The sequence below is a fragment of the Orcinus orca genome, chromosome 13, assembly GCF_937001465.1.
Source record: "Orcinus orca chromosome 13, mOrcOrc1.1, whole genome shotgun sequence".
In the NCBI taxonomy this organism is placed as follows: domain Eukaryota; kingdom Metazoa; phylum Chordata; class Mammalia; order Artiodactyla; family Delphinidae; genus Orcinus; species Orcinus orca.
In genome coordinates this window covers 88,324,829-88,349,439 of record NC_064571.1, presented here as the reverse complement: position 1 = coordinate 88,349,439, position 24,611 = coordinate 88,324,829, and positions in this window count along the sequence as shown.

Here is a 24,611-nt window from a genome sequence, read left to right as displayed (position 1 = left end):
GCACCGAGCTGACCTCCCTGTGCTATGCGGCTGCTTCCCGCTAGCTATCTACCTTACGTTTGGTAGTGTATATATGTCCATGCCTCTTTATCGCTTTGTCACCGTTTACCCTTCCCCCTCCCCATAGCCTCAAGTCCATTCTCTAGTAAGTCTGTGTCTTTATTCCTGTTTCACCCCTAGGTTTTTCATGACATTTTTTTTTTAAATTCCATATATATGTGTTAGCATACGGTATTTGTCTCTCTCTTTCTGACTTACTTCACTCTGTATGACAGACTCTAGGTCTATCCACCTCATTACAAATAGCTCAATTTCGTCTCTTTTTATGGTTGAGTAATATTCCATTGTATATATGTGCCACATCTTCTTTATCCATTCATCTGATGATGGACACTTAGGTTGTTTCCATCTCTGGGCTATTGTAAATAGAGCTGCAATGAACATTTTGGTACATGACTCTTTTTGAATTATGGTTTTCTCAGGGTATATGCCCAGTAGTGGGATTGCTGGGTCATATGGTAGTTCTATTTGTAGCTTTTTAAGGAACCTCCATACTGTTCTCCACAGTGGCTGTATCAATTTACATTCCCACCAACAGTGTAAGAGGGTTCCCTTTTCTCCACACCCTCTCCAGCATTTATTGTTTCTAGATTTTTTGAAGATGGCCATTCTGACTGGTGTGAGATGATATCTCATTGTAGTTTTGATTTGCATTTCTCTAATGATTAGTGATGTTGAGCATTCTTTCATGTGTTTGTTGGCACTCTGTATATCTTCTTTGGAGAAATGTCTATTTAGGTCTTCTGCCCATTTTTGGATTGGGTTGTTTGCTTTTTTGTTATTAAGCTGCATGAGCTGCTTATAAATTTTGGAGATTAATCCTTTGTCCGTTGCTTCATTTGCAAATATTTTCTCCCATTCTGAGGGTTGTCTTTTGGTCTTCTTTATGGTTTCCTTTGCTGCGCAAAAGCTTTTAAGTTTCATTAGGTCCCATTTGTTTACTTTTGTTTTTATTTCCATTTCTCTAGGAGGTGGGTCAAAAAGGACCTTGCTGTGATTTATGTCATAGAGTGTTCTGCCTATGTTTTCCTCTAAGAGTTTGATAGTTTCTGGCCTTACATTTAGGTCTTTAATCCATTTTGAGCTTATTTTTGTGTATGGTGTTAGGGAGTGATCTAATCTCATACTTTTACATGTAGCTGTCCAGTTTTCCCAGCACCACTTATTGAATAGGCTGTCCTTTCTCCACTGTACATTTCTGCCTCCTTTGTCAAAGATAAGGTGACCATATGTGCGTGGGTTTATCTCTGGGCTTTCTATCCTGTTCCATTGATCTATCTTTCTGTTTTTGTGCCAGTACCATACCGTCTTGATAACTGTAGCTTTGTAGTATAGTCTGAAGTCTGGGAGCCTGATTCCTCCAGTTCCTTCTTTCGTTCTCAAGATTGCTTTGGCTATTCGGGGTCTTTTGTGTTTCCATACAAATTGCAAAATTTTTTGTTCTAGTTCTGTGAAAAATGCCAGTGGTAGTTTGATAGGGATTGCATTGAATCTATAGATTGCTTTGGGTAGTAGAGTCATTTTCACAATGTTCATTCTTCCAATCCAAGAACATGGTATATCTCTCCATCTATTTGTATCATCTTTAATTTCTTTCATCAGTGTCTTATAATATCACTGATGAACATAGATGCAAAAATCCTCAACAAAATAATAGCAAACAGAATCCAACAGCACATTAAAAGGATCATACACCATGATCAAGTGGGGTTTATTCCAGGAATGCAAGGATTCTTCAATATACGCAAATCTATCAATGTGATAAACCATATTAACAAACTGAAGGAGAAAAACCATATGATCATCTCAATAGATGCAGAGAAAGCTTTTGACAAAATTCAACACCCATTTATGATAAAAACCCTGCAGAAAGTAGGTATAGAGGGAACTTTCCTCAACATAATAAAGGCCATATATGACAAGCCCACAGCAAACATCATCCTCAATGGTGAAAAACTGAAAGCATTTCCACTAAGATCAGGAACAAGACAAGGTTGCCCACTCTCACCACTCTTATTCAACATAGTTTTGGAAGTTTTAGCTACAGCAATCAGAGAAGAAAAGGAAATAAAAGGAATCCAAATCGGAAAAGAAGAAGTAAAGCTGTCACTGTTTGCAGATGACATGATCCTATACATAGAGAACCCTAAAGATGCTACCAGAAAACTACTAGAGCTAATCAATGAATTTGGTAAAGTGGCAGGATACAAAATTAATGCACAGAAATCTCTGGCATTCCTATACACTAATGATGAAAAATCTGAAAGTGAAATCAAGAAAACACTCCCATTTACCATTGCAACAAAAAGAATAAAATATCTAGGAATAAACCTACCTAAGGAGACAAAAGATCTGTACACCTAAATTTTTCATGTAAACTTTTACAAGCATTGTTTTCCCTTGTGGAGTTCAAGCTTTTGTAGGGCATCTCTTCATTAGGCTATATCTATTCTTGGGTGAATGAGGTAAATGAGAAACAGGAAAAAAATCTGTAAAAACCCAGATATACTCAATATGACTTTATAAATGACCACTGTTGCATTTATAGCTTAGTGTGTAAACTCTGTGTATGGGCTTTGCCTGAACCCCTTTTAGGTACTAAGATTTTTCCTGATTATTTGCCTTCTGATCTCTACATTTCAGCTCATGAGCCACTTAACAGGTTTTGCTTTGAGAAATGGAGACACTCACAAGGGTTTTACCGTAATATTTTGCCAACTATATTATGGGAGATAGCAAATCCCAAGAAAGCACCTTTTCAAATGTGTGTCTCTTGTTGACCCTACTTTCGTACCCTTCTCTAACAATTACCAAGGGATACTCCCCCTCTATAATGTATGAATTTCTTCCGCGGTAGAAAAACTATATGCACAAATCTCTTGAATTGTTCTCTTAGACTAACTTGTCAATGCTGCTTAAAAATGAACTTTTTTTTCTTAATGGAATAGTTTTGGCAGTAGATTGTTTGGTTCTTTCTCAAAGATCTAGTTCAAAGATCTTTTGTGTGATTCACTGTGAGTTCATAGACGTGAAGATCAGAGGAAAATCAGCATTTACAAGCACCTATGTTGTACCAGATCCTTAATACTCATCACAAAGCTTACAAGCACACCTTGTAGATGGCATGTCTGGTCCCATTTCACAGAGGAGGAAACCAAGGCAGACACTGGAAGAGTAACTTACCAATTTCACACAGCCAGAGAGGATGGTTCAGGGATTCGATCTGGGCGTGTCAAGTTTCAAAGACTCCACTGAGTACTACCGTACAGGTAAATGTACAGTGAGATAAATAGTATTCAAGGCACTCAGTCATAGTTTTCTAACTTGATCCAGAAAAATTACGTCCCCTGCCTCCAAATATGGTTCATAATCTTTTCCATTTGAATTTGAAGATGCCTCTATTAGTCAAAAAGATGCATGATAATGAACTATATCTACATCAAGTAACTGTTAATCAGAGTTTCTGCATAAAAATCATGAATCCTAGCTCAGGGTTTCCCTCAGCACAAAAAAAAACGTAATACTCCTTTTTTTCCTTAGTTGCATCCTTTAACATAGGGTCTCAAACCTGCTGTCCTATCTTGCTATAATACTCACTGGAAGATTCAGATCACTCTTTTATTGGCATTTGCTAAAGACTTTCCTGGTATATGATTTTCAGTTGGGTGCCATGGTGATGCAAACATAAATAGGAGAAAATTTCTGATCTTAGTAGCCACCAGATCAGAGGAGGATATGAAATGACTACCCATGATTAGCAGGTATCACATATTAGCTACTATTACATAAAAGTAAACAATGTCACAAATGAGATAACATAAAAGGCCATGAGGCCTTAGAAGAAATGATTCAGGATGAAAATATCATAAGCATCTTAATGGAAGAAAGTAGCACATGTGCTGTACTTGAAGGTTGTGTCCTTAAATTCATATGCACCCACTTCTGACATGTGCAGGGTGAACTACTATGTTACAGGAAGAAAATATTAACTTTACAATTCTCTTAATTTTTATTTAAAATAAAGGAAAACCTCTTTTTATTAATATTGGATTTACTATTGAGACTGGTACTTTCACCCAGAACCAAATGTCGTATTTGACACTTGAGTCATCCCTGGGGAAGGATGGGTTTCCAGGACCCAGTGGGACAGAAGGAAACCTTACCTCCACTGGCTCATCTGTCCTACATGTATACAGCACAGAGCACCTAGTTAATAAGATTTACACATTAGATTATTCTCTGTTAATTAACAGAGAAATGTAACAATATTACCATGTCCTCAGTAAGAGCATGGCAGAATCCAGATTTCTTCCACTCTTTGTTCAGGTTCTGTTAGGGTCCCACTGTAGACAATGACAGCCTAAAACCCCAACTGACCAGTAAGACTTTTTTATTATAGATTTATAGCCTCCATTATTCATTTTATGCTTCAACCTAAATGGATATTGTGAGCTTGTATAGTTAACGTGTAAGTATGTATGCGTAAAATGTATTGGTGGATGGATGAATGAATAGTTAAAATCTAGAATTTATGTTTTTTCTTTACAATCTAAGTAAACTGAGACTAAACGTTAAATGATTCAGGTCAAGAAACCAAATAGACTGTTATAGAAAAATCAATTTAAGAATACTAGGTCATAATGATAGTACGTGTATTTATTTTAAAAATAAATGTATGAGGCTTCCCTGGTGGTGCAGTGGTTGAGAGTCCGCCTGCCGATGCAGGGGACACGAGTTCATGCCCCGGTCTTGGGAGATCCCACATGCTGCAGAGCGGCTGGGCCCGTGAGCCATGGCCGCTGAGCCTGCGCGTCCGGAGCCTGTGCTCTGCAATGGGAGAGGTCACAACAGTGAGAGGCCCGCGTACCGAAAAATAAATAAATAAATAAATGTACGTAAATTACATGGTGTGAACCAAAGATTTTTTTTTTAACCGATAAAGTTAGATGAAGTTTGGAGATAATTGCCTAAAGAGATGGACAATATTCCATACTGATCCAGAATATTCCATAATGATCCAGAATAATTTGCAAATGGCTCAGGTCACCCTAAAGCCTTATTCAACTCAGCATTCCTAGCATTGAGCATCACACCTAGTAAGAATGGCTGTTTAAAAATTAATTATCAAATAAATGTTAAAATAAAATAGGTACAGTTACACGATAAATATTTGAAATAGTTTATATTTTCTTTTTAAAAAAGATACTTGAGGAGAGCAAAATTACTATTCTAGATTGTCAGTAAAATGAAAATTGAAATGACTTTAATAAACAGAAGCAAGTATTAAGTCTTCCAAAACATATGTATATATTTATATAAACAACATAAAATATTGTTACTAGGTTCAACAGTTAAAATTTTATCAAGCATATTTTTGTACCTTCTTTCTTTTTTCTCTTACAGTCATTATTTAACATCAAAATCATAATGTTTAAGTAATTACTTATTTTAATTACTTTAGGCAATGGAAGATATTTATACTTTTAACAACAAATTCTTAATTAGCATATTAATCAAAAGATGAATAATTTACAAGTTCAGTAACGGTTATGAATTATTCTAAAAGAGGCCTTGTCCATAAGGAGCCTGGAAAGTTTATCAATTTTTTGAGTAGTTCCTGGCCATCTAACCAAGAGTACCACTAACTATTCAAAGGACTATGAAGAAAAATGAGAGTAAGAATTTCAATGGATCAAGGACATTTAAAACATCACCCAAGCTCACTCTCTGATATCTCACTTGGCTCTGTCTGAAATCCAAAGCAAAAAGGAGAAGCAATTATGCCCCGCTTATCCTTGAAACCATGACCCAGCAGCACCCTGAGATGGTGAGATAGATGGTCATCTACCTCAACCCAATGTACACCGAGTTTAAGAAGACCAGGGTTGTACTCAAAATGAAGTTAGTTCATGCAGTGCCTGTGAAAGCTCACTCATAAGAGCTGAGGATAGATGTGGCTGAGAGTTAAAACAGAGTGTTTCCCCTGTGGTCCAGTGTCAAACTCTGCAGGGACTTATAAGCCAGTAGGACAGCTTCTCATCCTAAGACGCATTTTCCTATCCTTAACACAATAAAGCATCCCAAACAATTTAGACGCAGTTAAACAGTAACATGCAAGCCGTGACTGTGTGTATGAGAGAGTATGTGTGTGTGTGCATGTGTGTGAGCTGAAGAAGAGATCTTTTCCAGTGAAGTCTTATATTTAGAAGCGCAAAAATTAACATAGAACAGGTTGATTTTGGACCGAACTGAGGGTCCAGCCATACCTCACCTTACACAGCCACACCATGATGGGTACTGTGATGCTCAGTAGATGTTAATACAAGCTGCACGTTTGACCCACATAAGTGGCGGGTGAATCTTTGTCCTGGTTCTAGCCCTCGCTCAGGTATTCAGAAAGGACACCCGCTGTCTTTAGAAGACTACTGACCTTAGAACCAATGTCACTTAGAACCAACAAAGGCCCACTTAGCAGAAATTCTTATCCCGAAAATGGCAAGAATTCTTAAAAGTTGAGGCTGTGCCTGGGGGCAAAGTCACACTGTGAGGCCCTTGGATGACCCCACTAGCCGCTGCCCACTGAATTCTCCCACAGAGGCAGGCTTCTTAGTGGTTCACACAGTGCTGCCCGGCAGATGTGAAGCCCAGCTGGTCCTGGTCTCCACAAGGCCAATGAACCGATGGCATGGGGTCTGGCTCTGTCTTCCTACAGGATGGCTGAGACTGGTGACCCACTGTGACAACCGCTGGAGTTTCCAAGAGAACCCTGCTTTGCTCATCAAGCCCACGTTTCTTTAGAGCCATAGTCCTGAGTTTCTCTCCTCATTTTTTCAGCACATGAATTTTTTTTTGAATTATTGAATTTTTTTTTATACAGCAGGTTCTTATTAGTTATGCATTTTATACATATTAGTGTATACATGTCAATCCCAGTCTCCCAATTCATCCCACCACCACCCCCCTGCCACTTTCCCCGCTTGGTATCCATACGTTTGTTCCACATGAATTATTTTTGCTCTGTGCTCCTTGCCCTTGGACTTGGGAAGAAAACCCAAAGGAACTCTTCCTTTTCCCCTGTGCGAAACCCTGTGGCTGATGTTGACTTTCTGCTCTTCCCTCAGCCTGGCTTTAAAGATGAAGCTCCTTTCTTACTTTCCTGGCCACACTCACTAAGAACACAAGCAGGGGCCTCCTCTCTATGACCTGGAGGCAAACGCGGAGTCACAGAGGAAAACATTCTTGGGACTGGGCCCTCATGACAAACGAATGTGATGTCTACACACACCACACACACACACACGACACACACCACACACACCATACAAACATCACACATACCACAGACACACACACACACACACACACACACACACACACACACCAGACACAAACTCTCTGGGAGATTTTTAGCCTTATGTTATTTATTCATCTCTCATGGTGGGGTTGTCAAAATGTATCTCCTAGCGTGTGAGGTGAGAACAAGCAGCTCCTGCCCCTCCCCCTTGGATGTAAGATTCAAGTATTCCAGAAGTTCTCATCAAGGAAACATTCCACTCCTGAACTCTTCAAACACTCTCTGGATGTTTTAGGGGAATGTTCTCAGCCATCTTCCTTTAAAAGTTCTACAGATGGCCCATCTCACAATTCCTTTTGGTGTTTTCTATCCTAGTGCCGCAGTCAAAGTTGGTAATCTAGCATCCTGTAACAAATGTTGTGGGAAATGCACAAGTGGTAATGGAAGGGCAGAGGAGGGGCTGCTGCTGAAGATACGTCTCCTGCTTTCTGAGCTGTTCTCTTCCGAGATGCTAAGAAACATCTTGCTCCAGATGTGAAACATGGTAGAGGAGTAAGCGCACTCAACTTTCTACTACCAGAAATTTCCTTTTTCAAAGAATGTTCATTAATATACGCTGTCACGTCAAAACGAAAGTTGACCCTCAGATATTTCGGACACAGGAATCGGCAAAGAGAAACTCAATTAATTCATTAAGATTTTAGTGTTGAGTGTATTTGATTACCTTCTAATTCTTAGAAAACAGATGGACAATATGACTCAGTGAAACTCGATCTCTTTATTCATGGGAAAGACTCACATAAATTTTAGGGCAAATAAGATAAATAAATACAAATTTACGGGCTTGAGACAAAACATTAAGTGTTTTCGGTATAGGAAAAAAATATAATGTATTACATGAAGGAGACCCAATTTTGGCACTCCACTACAGAATGACATCTGTTTAACATGCATTATGTTGGTGACAGAATAGACAAACTATAATATATAGTAATTTAACCAAACATGTAAAGCAACATAAATCATTGTCTTTTACTAGCAAAACTCAAGCCAGAACAGACTATAGCCAGATAATACATCTGCCATTTTTCTTAACCAACATATTTATGAGACCTGATTTCCATTGTGATGATGCATTTAATTTCTATTCTGTGATTTGGAATAGATCATAATAATATCCTCAGTCATTGTTTACATAACAAAATGCTGTCTCCACAATTAATTTTAGGGAAGAGTAAACATGAAATCTACATTCCAAATCCAGGGAAAAATTTCCAACTCAAAAAAAAAAAAATTCTGAGTGATTCAGAAATATTTGGTCATTTAAAGTATATCTAAGTGCCTACAGTGGCTCCAAATAACTTTAATAACAAACGGTTCTAAACCTTGCCTTTTCTGACCTCTCATTCCTGGGCCTTCTAGGGAAATAATTATCCTCCTCACCTTGCTAACTTATATCTTGTATGTTCTGATCTCTCCTGAAAGGTGGAGAAAATAGGAACCCAGGCATGTACAGCAGGCAAGTGATCTAGAAGTGTGGTTCTGCATAGTCCCTTGGAATATCCTGGTAAAATTTCTATCTGTCTGCCTACCGTATTTCCGTCTGATCTCTGAGGTGCTCTACTCCCCTTCTTGGTCTGTATAGGGCAGGAAAAGAAAAAAGTTCCAAAGGTAGACTCTGTAGGTTTCTTATTTAGTCCTGACAACAAACTGGTACTGTGACCCTCAGATATTTGGGATTGTGACTCGGGGTAGGAGGGTAATTGTTATTAGCCCATTTGGCAGATAAGGTCCCCGAAAGTGCTCTCTAGGTACATCATTCAGTAAAAGAGGAGAATCTGGTTCCCGATAAATGAGAAATATTGGCCAAATTTTCTACTTCAAGTACAAATTTAAATATCCTTTTGATGAGCCTTACATATTTAAGTTAAAAAATATGTACCTTGGGGAAAATGCATTTAATATTTTAGGAACAGAACACTTCCTACTTATATATTCATCATTTACCACTTGGGGGGGGTATCAATTTTATGAGTATTCTTAGGATTTGATCTAATTGTTAAACCAAGAATCTAATACAAAGAAATACAGTGAATTCAGTAATCATTAGGGAAAAGTAAATGAAAACCTCCCTGACGGCAAATACCCTTTTCAAAGAGTGGGTCTTAACTATATTTTAGAGACCATGAGAATGAAAAGCATTTGTATGATTATGGGGAATATTTTTAAAATGTTTTCATATACATAATTTCATGTTTTTCATAGTCCTATGGCATAGGTTGAGGTAGATTTTTATATTTCCTATTTCATGTGTAGGTAATGAAAGTTCAGAGAGGTAAAGTGACCTGCCATGGTCACACAGCAAGTAAAAGTTACAGCTGGGACCTGAACCAAAGTCCTGAGATCCTAAGGAATCTCCTTTTTCCCTCTAAGACACTGTTCCCAGACTATAGCACACCCTGTAGGAAGGAAAGAGAGATGGTTGCAAAGGAAAGAACCAGATGAATAAGAGATTAGTTCTCAGATCCTTGAAATTTGTAAAGCTTTCTGATTCTTGGTGTTTATTAATTTGTCGGGGAAGAAGCACTTTCGTGTACTAAAGGCAGGTGTAGAGACTATTACAACATCTGCAAATTCCCTTTGGACAAAGTTATTAACTGTAACATTTACTCACCCTTCTTACCTAGAAGTTGAACTCTTAGAACTTATCTTGGGGATTTACTCACTTGCATTCTCAATGAGACATGTCCAAAAATGTTTATTGCAGATTTATTGTAATTGAAAAAGAGTGGGAAAAAAACTAAATATCCTTTAGCAAAATACAACTGCAATAAATTATACTGTATCTATTCAGGAGATTTAGTGAAAATGAACTAGGTGGACCTATGTGTTTTTGAAGAACTATACCCAGCACGTAGTCCTACATGAAAAAATATTTAGGCAACAAGATTTGTAGAATAATCTCATTTGTGCAAAAAATATATAATCCATGGATCTCTCTGTATATTGTTTCATGCCCAGTAGCTTCATATGAGTGAAAATGCTCTGCTCATGTTTCCAGATCCTCTCTGTCCCCTCCTCCACTCTGAGCTTTGGCCTGGGAGGATGACCTGGGTGGATGGGGACCCTGCCCTCTGGCTGCCAGTTGTATTTAGCCAAAGGGGATGTCCTCCAAGAGATGGGAAGGATGACGGGGTGGGAACGGGGAGGTCAGGTTGTTTGTTTCTCCAGCTTCCCTGACAAACAATGCTGTTCCTCTCTGTGTTCCTGCCCTCTGCCCCTTGAGCCTTGGGGGCTGTCCCAGCCTGTCTGGTTTTCTTATATCCCACCCAGACCTTTGCAGACAGACCCTGTATTAAATCCTCCTTGGAGGACCCTAGTTTAAGGGTTCCATTTGTTTCCTGCTGAGAATCTGACTGCAACTATGTATTTAACTCTCTATATGGGTTTATATACACACACCTATCCTTCATAGTGCGGTGCATTGTGTCCCCCAAAAAGTATTGTTCATGTCCTAAACCTGTGAATGTGATCTTATTTGGAAAACAGTCTTTGCAGATGTTATTAAATTAAGCATCAGGAGATCAGCTCCTCCTAGGTTTAGGGTGCGCCCTAAATCCAATGACTGGGGCCCTCATAACAGAAAAGCAGAGAGAGATCTGAGCCCCACAGAGACGGGGAGATGGCCACGTGAAGAACAGAGACTAGGGTGTGGCCATAAGCCAAGACACACCTGGAACCACCGGAACCTGGAAGAGGTGAGGAAGCAGCCTCCTCTCCAGCCTCTGGAGAGAACGCGGCCCTGCTGAAATCTTGATTACAGACTTCTGGCCTCCAGAGCTGGGAGAGAATAAATATATCTTATTTTAAGTCATTCTGCTTGTGGTAATTAATGTATGGAAGCTATAGAAAATGAATACATACCTAGATTTGTCAACATTTATGTATTTTTAATATAAACATAGAAAATTTCTAGAAACATAGCACTTGCTATGTAGTTTTCCTCTGAGACTGGAAGCTGTCTATTCTTCATTGTGTGTATATGTGCATGCTTAGAATGTGTTTACTTCGATAATTTATAAAAATACACTAAAAAAAAAATAATTAGGCCTAAACTCCCTTGGGAAAAGTGTTCGTTGGATGACAGTTACAATGCTCAATAGAATGAATTAGTCTTCTCAAGGCACTGAGAATCCCCTTTTCCTGCACACAGTGTGAATGGGATGTGAGCACAGGATAGAAAATGCATGACTTTCTTCTTTCCTTTCTTTCTTTATTTTTAAACATCTTTATTGGGGTATAATTGCTTTACAATGATGTGTTAGTTTCTTCTGTATAACAAAGTGAATCAGCTATACATTTATGTATATCCCCATATTTCCTTTTATGTGTCTCCCTCCCACTCTCCCTATCCCATCCCTCTAGGTGGACACAAAGCACCAAGCTGATCTCCCTGTACTACGGCTGCTTCCCACTAGCTATCTGTTTTACATTTGGTAGTGTATATATGTCCATGCCACTCTCTCACTTCATCCCATCTTACACTTACCCCTCCCCATGTCCTCAAGTCCATTCTCTACTTCTGCGTCTTTATTCCTACTCTGTCCCTATGTTCTTCAGAACCATTTGTTTTTTAGATTCCATATGTGTGTGTGTGTGTGTGTGTGTTAGCATACAGTATTTGTTTTTCTCTTTCTGACTTACTTCACTCTGTATGAAAGACTCTAGGTCCATCCATCTCAGTACAAATAACTCAATTTTGTTTCCTTTTATGGCTGAGTAATATTCCATTGTATATACATGCCATATCTTCTTTATCCATTCATCTGTCAATGGACACTTAGGTTGCTTCCATGTCTGGGCTATTGTAAATAGAGCTGCAATGAACATTGTGGTACATGACTCTTTTTGAATTATGCCTTTCTCAGGGTATATGCCCAGTAGTGGGATTGCTGGGTCATATGGTAGTTTTATTTTTAGTTTTTTGAGGAACCTCCATACTGTTCTCCATAGTGGCTGTATCAATTTACATTCTCAACAACAGTGCAAGAGGGTTCCCTTTTCTCCACACCCTCTCCAGCATTTATTGTTTGTAGATTTTTTTGATGATGGCCATTCTGACCGGTGTGAGGTGATACCTCATTAGACTTTTGATTTGCATTTCTCTAATAATTAGTGATGTTGAGCATCCTTTCATGTGTTTGTTAGCAATCTGTATATCTTCTGTGGAGAAATGTCTATTTAGGTCTTCTGCCCATTTTTGGATTGGGTTGTTTGCTTTTTTGATATTGAGCTGCATGAGCTGCTTTTATATTTTGGAGATTAATCCTTTGTCAGTTGTTTCATCTGCAAATATTTTCTCCCATTCTGAGGGTTGTCTTGTTGTATGGTTATGGTTTCCTTTGCTGTGCATAAGCTTTGAAGTTTCATTAGGTCCCATTTGTTTACTTTTGTTTTTATTTCCATTTGTCTTGGAGGTGGGTCGAAAAGGACCTTGCTGTGATTTATGTCATGTAGTGTTCTGCCTATGTTTTCCTCTAAGAGTTTTATAGGTCTGGCCTTACATTTAGGTCTTTAATCCATTTTGAGTTTACTTTTGTGTATGGTGTTAGGGAGTGTTCTAATTTCATTCTTTTACATGTAGCTCTCCAGTTTTCCCAGCACCAGTTATTGAAGAGGCTGTCTTTTCTCCATTGTATATTCTTCCCTCCTTTATCAAATATAAGGTAGCCATATGTGCATGGGTTTACCTCTGGGCTTTCTATCCTGTTCCATTGATCTATATTTCTGATTTTGTGCCAGTACCATACTGTCTTGATTACTGTAGCTTTGTAGTTGAGTCTGAAGCCTGGGAGGCTGATTCCTCTAGCTCCATTTTTCTTCTGTTCTAATTCTGTGAAAAATTCCATTGGTAGTCTGATAGGGATAGCATTGAATCTGTAGATTGCTTTGGGTAGTATAGTCATTTTCACAATTTTGTTTCTTCCAATCCAAGAGTATGTTATATCTCTCCATCTGTTTGTATCATCTTTAATTTCTTTCATCAGTGTCTTAAGAGTTTTCTGCATACAGGTCTTTTGTCTCCTTAGGTAGGTTTATTCTTAGGGATTTTATTCTTTTTCTTGCAGTGGTAAATGGGAGTGTTTTCTTAATGTTTTCTTTCCAATTTTTCACCATTAGTGTATAGGAATGCAAGAGATTTCTGTGCATTAATTTTGTATCCTGCTATTTTACCAAATTCTTTGATGAGCTCTAGTAGTATTCTGGTAGCATTTTTAGGATTCTCTATGTATAGTATCATGTCATCTGGAAACAGTGACAATTTTGCTTCCTCTTTTCCAGTTTGGATTCCTTTTATTTCTTTTTCTGCTCTGATTGCTGTGGTTAAAACTTCCAAAACTATGTGGAATAATAACAGTGAGAGTGCACAACCTTGTCTCGTTCCTGATCTTAGTGGAAATGGTTTCAGTTTTTCACCACTGCAAATGATGTTGGCTGTGGGTTTGTCATACGTGGCCTTTATTATGTTGAGGCAAGTTCCCTCTATGCCTATTTTCTGGAGGGTTTTATGATAAATGGGTGTTGAATATTGTAGAAAGCTTTTTCTCCATCTATTGAGGTGGTCATATGGTTTTTCTCCTCCACTTTGTTAACATGGTGTATCACATTGATTGATTTGCATATATTAAAGAATCCTTGCATTCCTGGGATAAAACCCACTTGAGCATGGTGTATGATCCTTTTAATGTGTGGTTGAATTCCATTTGCTAGTATTTTGTTGAGGATTTTTGCATCTATGTTCATCAGTGATATTGGCCTGTAGTTTTCTTTTTTTGTGACATATTTGTCTGGTTTTGGTATCAGAGTGATGGTGGCCTCATACAATGAGTTTGGGAGTGTTCCTCCCTCTGCTATATTTTGGAAGAATTTGAGAAGGATAGGTGTTATCTCTTCTCTAAATGTTTGATAGAATTCACCTGTGAAGCCATCTGGTCCTAGGCTTTTGTTTGCTGGAAGATTTTTAACCATAGTTTCAATTTCAGCACTTGTGATTGGTCTGTTTATATTTTCTATTTTTTCCCAGTTCAGTCTCAGAAGGTTGTGCCTTTCCGAGAATTTGTCCATTTTTTCCAGGTTGTCCATTTTATTGGCATATAGCTGCTTGTAGTACTCTCTCATGATCCTTTGTATTTCTGCAGTGTCAGTTGTTACTTCTCCTTTTTCATTTCTAATTCTATTGATTTGAGTCCTCTCTTTTTTTCTTGATGAGTCTGGTTAATGGTTTATCAATTTTGTTTATCTTCTCAAAGAACCATCTTTTACTTTTATTGATCTTTGCTATCATTTCCTTCATTTCTTTTTCACTTATTTCTGATCTGATCTGTAGGATTTCTTTCCTTCATCTAACTTTGGGGTTTTTTGGTTCTTCTTTCCCTAATTGCTTTAAATGTAAGGTTAGGTTGTTTATTTGGGATGTTCCTTGTTTCTTGAGGTAGGATTGTATTGTTATAAACTTCCCTCTTAGAAGTTTTAGATGCTTTTGCTGCATCCCATAGGTTTTGGGTCATTGTGTTTTCATTGTCATTTGTTTCTAGGTATTTTTTTGATTTCCTCTTTGATTTCTTCAGTGATTTCTTGGTTATTTAGTAGTGTATTGTTTAGCCTCCATGTGTTTGTATTTTTACAGATTTTTTCCTGTAATTGATATCTAGTCTCTTAGTGACATGATCAGAAAAGATACTTGATACGATTTCAATTTTCTTAAATTTACCAAGGCTTGATTTGTAACCCAAGATATGATTTATCCTGGAGAATGTTCCATGAGCACTTGAGAAGAATGTGTATTCTGTTGTTTTTGGATGGAATGTCCTATAAATATCAATTAAGTCCATCTTGCTTAATGTATCATTTAAGGCTTGTGTTTCCTTATTTATTTTCCTTTTGGATGATCAGTCCATTGGTGAAAGTGGGGTGTTAAAGTCCCCTACTATGATTGTGTTACTGTCAATTTCCCCTTTTATGGCTGTTAGTGTTTGCCTTATGTTTTGAGGTACTCCTATATTGGGTGCATACATATTTATAATTTTTATATCTTCTTCTTGGATTGATCCCTTGATCATTATGTAGTGTCCTTCTTTGTCTCTTGTAATAGTCTTTATTTTAAACTCTGTTTTGTCTGATATGAGACTTGCTACTCCAGCTTTCTTTTGATTTCCATTTGCATAGAATATGTTTTTCCATCCCCTCACCTTCAGTCTGTATGTGTCCCCAGATCTGAAGTGGGTCTCTTGTAGACAGCATATATACAGGTCTTGTTTTTGTATCCATTCAGCCAGTCTATGTCTTTTAATTGGAGCATTTAAACCATTTACATTTAAGGTAATTATCAATACGTATGTTCCTATTCCCATTTTCTTAATTGTTTTTGGTTTGTTATTGTAGGTCTTTTCCTTCTCTTGTGTTTCCTGCCTACAGAAGTTCCTTTAGCATTTGTTGTAAAGCTGATTTGATGGTACTGAAATCTTTTAGCTTTTGCTTGTCTGTAAAGGTTTTAATTTCTCTGTCAAATCTGAATGAGATTCTTGCTGGGTAGAGTAATCTTTGTTGTAGGTTTTTCCCTTTCATCACTTTAATATGTCCTGCTACTCCCTTCTGGCTTTCAGAGTTTCTGATGAAAGATCAGCTATTAACCTTATGGGAATGGGGATTCCCTTGTATGTTATTTGTTGCTTTTGCCTTGCTGCTTTTAATATTTTTTCTTTGAATTTAATTTTTGATACTTTGATTAATATGTGTCTTGGCATGTTTCTCCTTGAATTTATCCTGTATAGGACTCTCTGTGCTTCCTGGACATGATTGACTCTTTCCTTTCCCATTTAGGGAAATTTTCAACTATAATCTCTTCAAATATTTTCTCAGTCCTTTTTTGTTTCTCTTCTTCCTTTGGGACCCCTTAATTTGAATGTTGGTACATTTAATGTCGTCCCAGTGTTCTCTGAGACTGTCCTCAGTTCTTTTCATTCTTTTGTCTTTATTCTGCTCTGTGGTAGTTATTTCCACTATTTTATCTTCCAGGTCACTTATCGATTCTTCTGCCTCAGTTATTCTGCTATTGATTCCTTCTAGAGAATTTTTAATTTCATTTATTGTGTTGTTCATCATTGTTTGTTTGCTCTTAATTCTTCTAGGTCCTTATTAAACATTTTTTGTATTTTCGCCATTCTATTTCCAAGATTTTGTATCATCTTTATTATCATTACTCTGAATTCTTTTCAGGTAGACTGCCTATTTCCTCTTAATTTGTTTGGTCTGGTGAGTTTTTACCTTGCTCCTTCATCTACATTGTGTTTCTCTGTCTTCTCATTTTGCTTAATTTACTGTGTTTCGGGTCTCCATTTGACAGGCTGCAGATTTGTAGTTCCCATTGTTTTTGTTGTTTGCTCCCAGTGGATGAGGTTGGTCCAGTGTATTGTGTAGGCTTCCTGGTGGAGGGTACTGGTGCCTGTGTTCTGGTGGATGAGGCTGGATCTTGTCTTTCTGGTGGGCAGGACCATGTCTAGTCATGTATTTTGGGGTGTCTGTGAACTTATTATGATTTTAAGTAGCCTCTCTACTAATGGGTGGTTTTGTGTTCCTGTCTTGCTAGTTGTTTGGCATGTGGTGTCTGGCACTGGAGCTTGCTGGTAGTTGAGTGGAGCTGGGTCTTAGCGTTGAGATGGAGATCTCTGGGAGATGTTTCACTGTTTGATATTATGTGGGGCTGGGAGGTCTCTGCTGGGCCAATGTCCTGAACTCGGCTCTCCTGCCTAAGAAATTCAGGCCTGACACCCAACCAGAGCACAAAGACCATGTTAGCCACATGGCTCAGAAGAAAAGGGAGAAAAACAAAGAGAGAAAGAAATAAAAAAATAAAATAAAGTTATTAAAAAAGAAAAAAAATATTAAAAATAAAAAAGTAATTAAAAAAAAGAGAGAAAGGAAGAAAAGAACAACCAAACCAAAAAAACAAATCCACCAATGATAACAAGTGCTGAAAACTATAGTGTAAAAAAAAAAAACAAAATGACAGTCACAGCCCTAGGACAAATGGAGAAAGCAAAGCTATACAGACAATAATCACAAAAGAAGCCTACACATACACACTCACAAAAAGAGAAAAAGGAATAAATATATATATATAGATTTATATATATAAAATTTAAAAAGAAGAGAGCAACCAAATCAATAAACAAATCTACCAGTGATAATTAGCTCTAAATACTAAACTAAGATAAACATAAAACCAGAAACATATTAGATGCAAAAAGCCAACCCCAAGTCTACAGTTGCTCCCAAGTCCACCTCCTCAATTTGGGATGATTCATTGTCTATTCAGGTATTCCACAGATGTAGGGCACATCAGGTTGATTGTGGAGATTCAATCCACCGCTCCTGAGGCTGCTGGGAGAGATTTCCCTTTCTCTTCTTTGTTCGCACAGCTCTAGTGGTTCAGCTTTGGATCTGACCCTGCTTCTGTGTGTAGGTCATGGGAGGGTGTCTGTTCTTCGCTCAGACAGGACGGGGTTAAAGGAACAGCAGATTAGGGGGTTCTGGCTCTCTCAGGCCAGAGGGAGGGAGGGGTGCAGATGGGGGGCGAGCCTGTGGTGGCAAAGGCCAGCTTGATGTGGCACCAGCCTGATGCACTGCCGTGCGTTCTCCCGGGGAAGTTGTCTGTGGATCCTGGGACCCTGGCAGTGGCGGGTGGCACAGGCTCCTGGGAGGGGAGGTGTGGACAGTGACCTGTGCTTGCACACAGGCTTCTTGGTGGCTGCAACAGTATCCTTAGCATCTCATGCCCATCTCTGGGGTCCGCGCTGATAGCTGCATCTTGCGCTGGTCTCTGGAGCTTGTTTAGGTGGTGCTCTGAATCACCTCTCCTCGTGCACCCTGAAACAATGGTCTCTTGCTTCTTAGGCAGTTCCAGACCTTTTCCCGGAGTCCCTCCAGGCTAGCTGTGGTGCACTAGCCCCTTCAGGCTGTGTTCACACAGCCAGCCCCTGTCCTGTCCCTGGGGTCTGAACTTTGAAGCCCAAGCCTCAGCTCCCAGCCCCCGGACTGGTGAGTGCTTGTAGGCACTGATCCTCTACGAGGGAATCTCTCCGCTTTGCCCTCCAGACCCCTGTGGCTGTGCTCTCCTCCGTGGCTCCAAAGCTTCCCCCCTGCCCACCCCCAGTCTCTGCCAGTGAAGGGCCTTCCTAGTGTGTGGAAACTTTTCCTCCTTCACAGCTCCCTCCCAGAGGTACAGGTCCCATCCCTATTCTTTTGTCTCTGTTTTTTTATTTTGCCTTACCCAGGTACTTGGGGAGTTTCTTGCATTTTGGGAGGTCTGAGGTCTTCTGTGAGCATTCAGTAGGTGTTCTGTAGGAGTAGTTCCACGTGTAGATGTATTTTTGGGGAGGAAGGTGAGCTCCATGTCTCACTCCTCTGCCATCTTGAAGGTGCCCCTTAGATTCTAAAGAATCTAAGATTCTTTAGATCTTTGAAGACAGGATTTTATAGGCACAGCAGAAAGCCAATTTTGCTCTGCATTTCTCAGTGCGTGGGCCGCTGGCACGTGGGGCAGTGGCTCCACCAGCTGGGAAGCTGTTGCTTGCGCTCAGGTGGCATCGGCGGTCCCTCCGGGGCTGCGCTGGGGCTTCCCCTTCTTTCCTATGTGTGATATTTTCAGGGCAACTCTTCTCAGATCTTCAGGAATATGGGTCAAAAGAACCTGGTTCAGGGCTTGTAGTAAGAAAGTTCTGCTGACTACGTTCTTAGAAATACCTGCATTTTTAACTAAAATAAACAAAAGCCAGATTGTTCATGTAATGACATATCAGAAAAGTAGATTATGCACCATTAGCCGCATTAAACACAGTCCAGCATGAGGTTGTGCTTCTCTGTTATTGTCCCCCATTTTTATTCTAAATCAGTGCAAGCCTTGGAGTTATTGAAGAATCAGTATTCATTGCCTTTTGGCTTTGTATGTATGATGGGTCTTCTTCACAAAAAAAGTCCTGGTGCGCAATTTTGCAGCAGACTATAATTTAAGGAGCAATAAAATGAAGTCCAACATTTTTATAAAAAACGAGCACTGTTGTGTTCAACAGGAAATAGCTCTGGCACATTGTAGACACTTCCGTTTACTTACATGTAATAGACAGCCAATTTCGAGTAGAAGAAAAATGTCATACAGAGAGAGAATTGCACAACAAAAATGCTTTTTGTCCACTTGCCAGAAAATAGTGCTAACATTCCTAGCCACTTAATCTTCCCCATACATCCTCTTTCTTTCGAAACAGCATTTTTTACATTTTTATTTCACATTCTTCTAAAGAAAAAGACTCACCAGTCTATTTTGAAAGGAAATTTACTTTGTGCTGGTGGTGCAAAGATGAGGATATGGGTGGTATAGGTTTAAATGCATCATTGAATTGGAGATCATTAAGGAAACACTGGTTAGAACATTAGGGAAACATAATCCATTCCTGTAAAATTCCCAAACATGGGATTGAAGAGAGAAAAAATCAATCCACTGGGTGTTCTTCTCAACCTTATGTTAAATAACATCTTTGATATCTTTTCACTGAGTTGATTATTTTTTGCTTGGTGGTTGTTTCTTTGTTTTGTTTTAATCATTGAATTGAATTGATGTTGATTTGGTTCATTCATTCCTTCACTCTTTTCTTTTTTAATCACCTGTGTTTTCTGGTTCTTCTGCCAGACACTGAGGCAACAATAGTGAGGGAGGATGAGCAACGTATCATGCTGTCTTTGTCAAGGAATTTCTGAAATGCCCTGTCCTGCTGCACAAATTACAGAACAAATGGGACCTTAGCACTAGCTCCTCAACCTCCAAAAGATCTTTCTCTGTCATACTCCCAGGACCAAGGGTCTTTACCTTGCAGGCAAAGTAAGCCTCACTTTTTTTGTTCACGTAATGATCGTAGACTCCTCAGCCACAGTGAAACTCCTGCTAGTGATATAATAGAAACTGTTCCTACTCTAGGCTTGTTTTGTTTTAATAAACTTAAAAAAAAATAGAACAGTTTTAAGTTTCTAGGAAAATAATGGAAGTAGTATAGAGATTTTGCCCATGCCCAACACCCATTTTTTCCTATTATTAATGCCTTACATTAGTAATGGTGCATTTGTCACAATTAATAGTAAGCCAATGTTGATATATTGTTATTTACTAAAGTCCAGAGTTTATACATGTTTCCCTACTTTTACCTAATGCCCCTTTTTCTGTTTCAGGATTCCACACTACAGGTAGCTGTTATGTCTCCTTAGGCTCTTTAGACTGTGTAAAGTTCTCAGATGTTCCTGTTTTTGATGACTTTAACAGTTTTGAGGTGTACCAGCCAAGTATTTTGCAGAATGTCCCTGAATTGGGATTTGTCTGATATTTTTGTTATGCTTAGACTGAGATTATGATTTTGGGGGGAGGAAGACCACAGAGGTAAAGTGCCTGCCCTTCTCATCACATCACATCCAGGGTACATGTTATCAACATGACTCATCACTGATGATGTTGGTCCTTATCACCTGGTGGAGATTGTGCATCTCTCATCTCCCTCATGGAAGGTGTGCCATATTCATTGAGAAACTCTGACTGGAGAAGGCTGGTGATTTTTCTACAGAGGAAACACTTTCTGCACTTTTCATTGTTTGCTTTGGCTCAGACTGAAAGTACCCCTTGGAGACTCTTTTAACATTTAAGTTTGGAAAATTCAAATAGCACATTGAGAATAAGCAGAAAACCAGCTTGGTCTATATTTCAGAGCACTAACAGCACTGAAAGATGCCTACAGGTTTATTACTGAATGTTGGCATTTCCATGCATTCTCTTCTACAATTATTTTACTTTTAATATAAAGGGGAAATGATTTTTATATCAAAATAAATGTAATGAAAGATTTGTGATCATTATGTAAATAGAATAAGAGAAAATAATATCAGTATTTTTCCAAACTTTGTTTAATTTATTTGATAAATATAGGCATCAATTTGACCAAATATTTTTTTCTCTAAATAAAACCATGAAATGGAAAACCTCATTACTGAATTAGATTGCAGTCACATTACAATCAGGGTATAATCATATTGTGATGTAATAGGTAGCAAAAGATATAACATATAAACTTTAGTTGCATATTTTATTGGACCATTGATTTAAGTATACTTTCATCTTACTAATGACATAGTGTTGTTTGGAAAGAACCTCATAATAATTGTACATTGTCCTTTCCCATATTTAATGGTAAAGGGATTGTTATAGTAAAATCTCATGAAGAAAACATCTCTCTTAAATATCAGCTGCTCTGAGATATATGGTAATGTAAAGCCGCTATGACATTTAATTAAAATCTGGGCACATTCTACTAAGACTAAAACTGTCAGAAGTGAATTTAAAAAGCTAGTTACCTATTTATTAGATAGACATTTGATACTGAGGTGGAAAGTTGAAGCAATGTCTTATCACCCATTAAGGATGTTATTATCCCTATTTGCCAGAACAAAGACTTTCCTCCATTCGCTACAACAGAATGAGCCTTGGGCATCAGTATGTCCCACAGCCAGGTTGAGAAATCAGAACCAGGAGGGCTGACAGGACCCTCACACCAGCAGTAAAGGCGATGTCATAAGAGCTATCAACATGGTTTCAAGACATACCTATGTATCAGTATTTCATTTCATCAATGCCAAATAGTATTCCATTGCATGGATATATCATATTTTGTTTATCCTTTCACCAGTTGATGGAAATTTGGATGGTTTCCACTTTTTAGTTATTATGAATAATGATGCAGTAATTATTTGACATGTATCTTCACTCAGTAGATTCTTGAAGTAGACTTGCTGTGACATGTCAAATTTTTAGGAAACTGTTTCCGAAGTGGCTAAACCATTTCACATTCCACCAGAAATGTTTGAGGCTTCCAATCTTTTCAACAACACTTGATATTGTTTTACTTTTTTCTTATAGCCATTCCAATAGGTGTGGAGGCAACTTACTGTGGTTTTAAATTTCCCTAATGACTGTTGATGTTGAGCACATTTTCATACCAAGTCTTTTGTCCAATTTTTATTTTTGTTGTTTGTCTTCTTTCACATGAGTTGTTAGCATTGTTTACATATTCTTCATGTGAGGCTTTTATCTGATATATTATATGCCCATTAAGTCTCCCAGGGCTGCTGTAACACAGTACCACAAAACAAGTGGCTTAAACAACAAATTAATTGTCTCCCAGTTCTGTAGACTGGAAGTCGAAAATCAAAATATCTACCAGGTTGGCTCCATCTGAGGGCTGCAAGCGAGAATCATTTCCCAACTTCTCTCCTTGGCTTGCAAATGACCATCTTCTCCCTGTTTCTCTTCACATTGTCTTCTCTCTGTGTGTCCATGTCCAGATTTCCCCTTTTATATGAACATCAGTCATAATGGATTAGAGACTGCTCTAATGACCTCACTTTAACTAGATTAGCCCTCTAAGGATCCTATCTCCAAATAAGGTCACATTCTGAAGCACTGGAGTAATTAATACATTGCATATGAATTTGGGGTAACATAATTCAATCCATCACAATATTCAAGTGTTTTCTCCCAGTTTTCTATGGTCTGAATATTTGTTTCCCCTCAAAATTTATATGTTAAATCTAACCCCTAATGTGATGGTATTAGGAAGTGGGACATTTGGGTGGTGAGTATTTCACAAGGGTGGAGCCCTCAAAGGAATTAGTCCTTTATAAAAGAGACTCCAGAGAGCTCCTTCACCCCTTCCACCGTGTGAAGTTACAGTGACAAGAGCAGTGGGTTCTCACCAGATACAGAACCTGCTGGGCTCTTGATCTTAGACTTCCCAGCCTGCAGGACTGTGAGAAATAAATATCTGTTGTTTAAGCCACCCAGTCTCTGGAATTTTGTTGTAGCAGCCCAAATGGATTAAGATAAAGTATATGGCCTATTTTTCATTATTTTAATGGAATCTTTTAAACTGCAAAAGTTTTAATTTTAATAAAGCCCCATTAATCATTTCTATGCTTCTTGCTTTTGATATCTGGTCTGAGAATATTTCTGCCTAACTCAAGGTCATGAAAATTTTCTCCTATATTTTCTTCTAGAAGTTTATATTTTGAGTTCATATGTTGAGATCTATGATCCTTTTTGAGTTACTTATGTTAATGGAGTGAGATAAAAACTAAGTCTATCATTTGTAGATGTATTCTTGATGTATCTGTGGGGAAAGGTGAACTCCAGGTTCTCCTATTCCACCATCTTGACCCTGTATCTAAGTCAGACAGAGAAAGACAGCTATCATATGATATCACTTATATGTGGAATCTAAGAAAATAAGGGTACAAATTAACTTATCTACAAAACAGAAATAGAATTACAAATGTAGAAAATAAACTTATGGTTACCAGGGGATAAGGAGTGGGGAGGGATAAATTGAAAGATTGGGATTGACATAAACACACTACTATATATAAAATAAATAACTAATAAAGACCTACTGTATAGCACAGGGAACTCTAATCAATACTCTGTAGTGGCTTATGTGGGAAAATAATCTAAAAAAGAGTGGATATATTTATATGTACAATTGATTCCCTTTGCTGTACACCTGAAACTAATACAACATTGTAAATCAACTATAATCCAATAAAAATTACAAAAAAAATAAGTTTATTTCTTTTCTTAAAAGATATAGATATCCAATTTTCCCAGCACCATTTTCCAAAAAACTATGCTTTATTTCTTTGGACTCTTTTGGCACCTTTGTCAAAAATCAATTGACTTTAAATGCAAGGGTTTATTTCTGGACGTTCAATTCTCTTCCATTGATCCATATGCTGATCTTCACGACAGTACGACACTGTCTTGGTTACTGTAGGTTTATAACATATTTGAAACTGTAGGACATGTTCTACAACTGTGGGAAGAACTACCAAAGAGCTTCCCAAAATGCTCTACAGAGTCAATATCTTTAAAAATCTTTAAAAATCCTACTATTTTAAAAAAAAATAAATTAAAAGGCTGTTCCTAAAATCTGTATGAACATGCAAAGGACTTAGATATCCAAAACAATTATTAAAAAGAAAAACACAGTTGTAGAACTACCATTCTATTAATATTGTGTCCTCTGATTCATAATCATAGATGTTTTCTCCTTTTATTTTGTTCAGTTTGAAATTTCTCTTCCATGATGTTTTGTAGTTTTTAATGTAGGAAGCT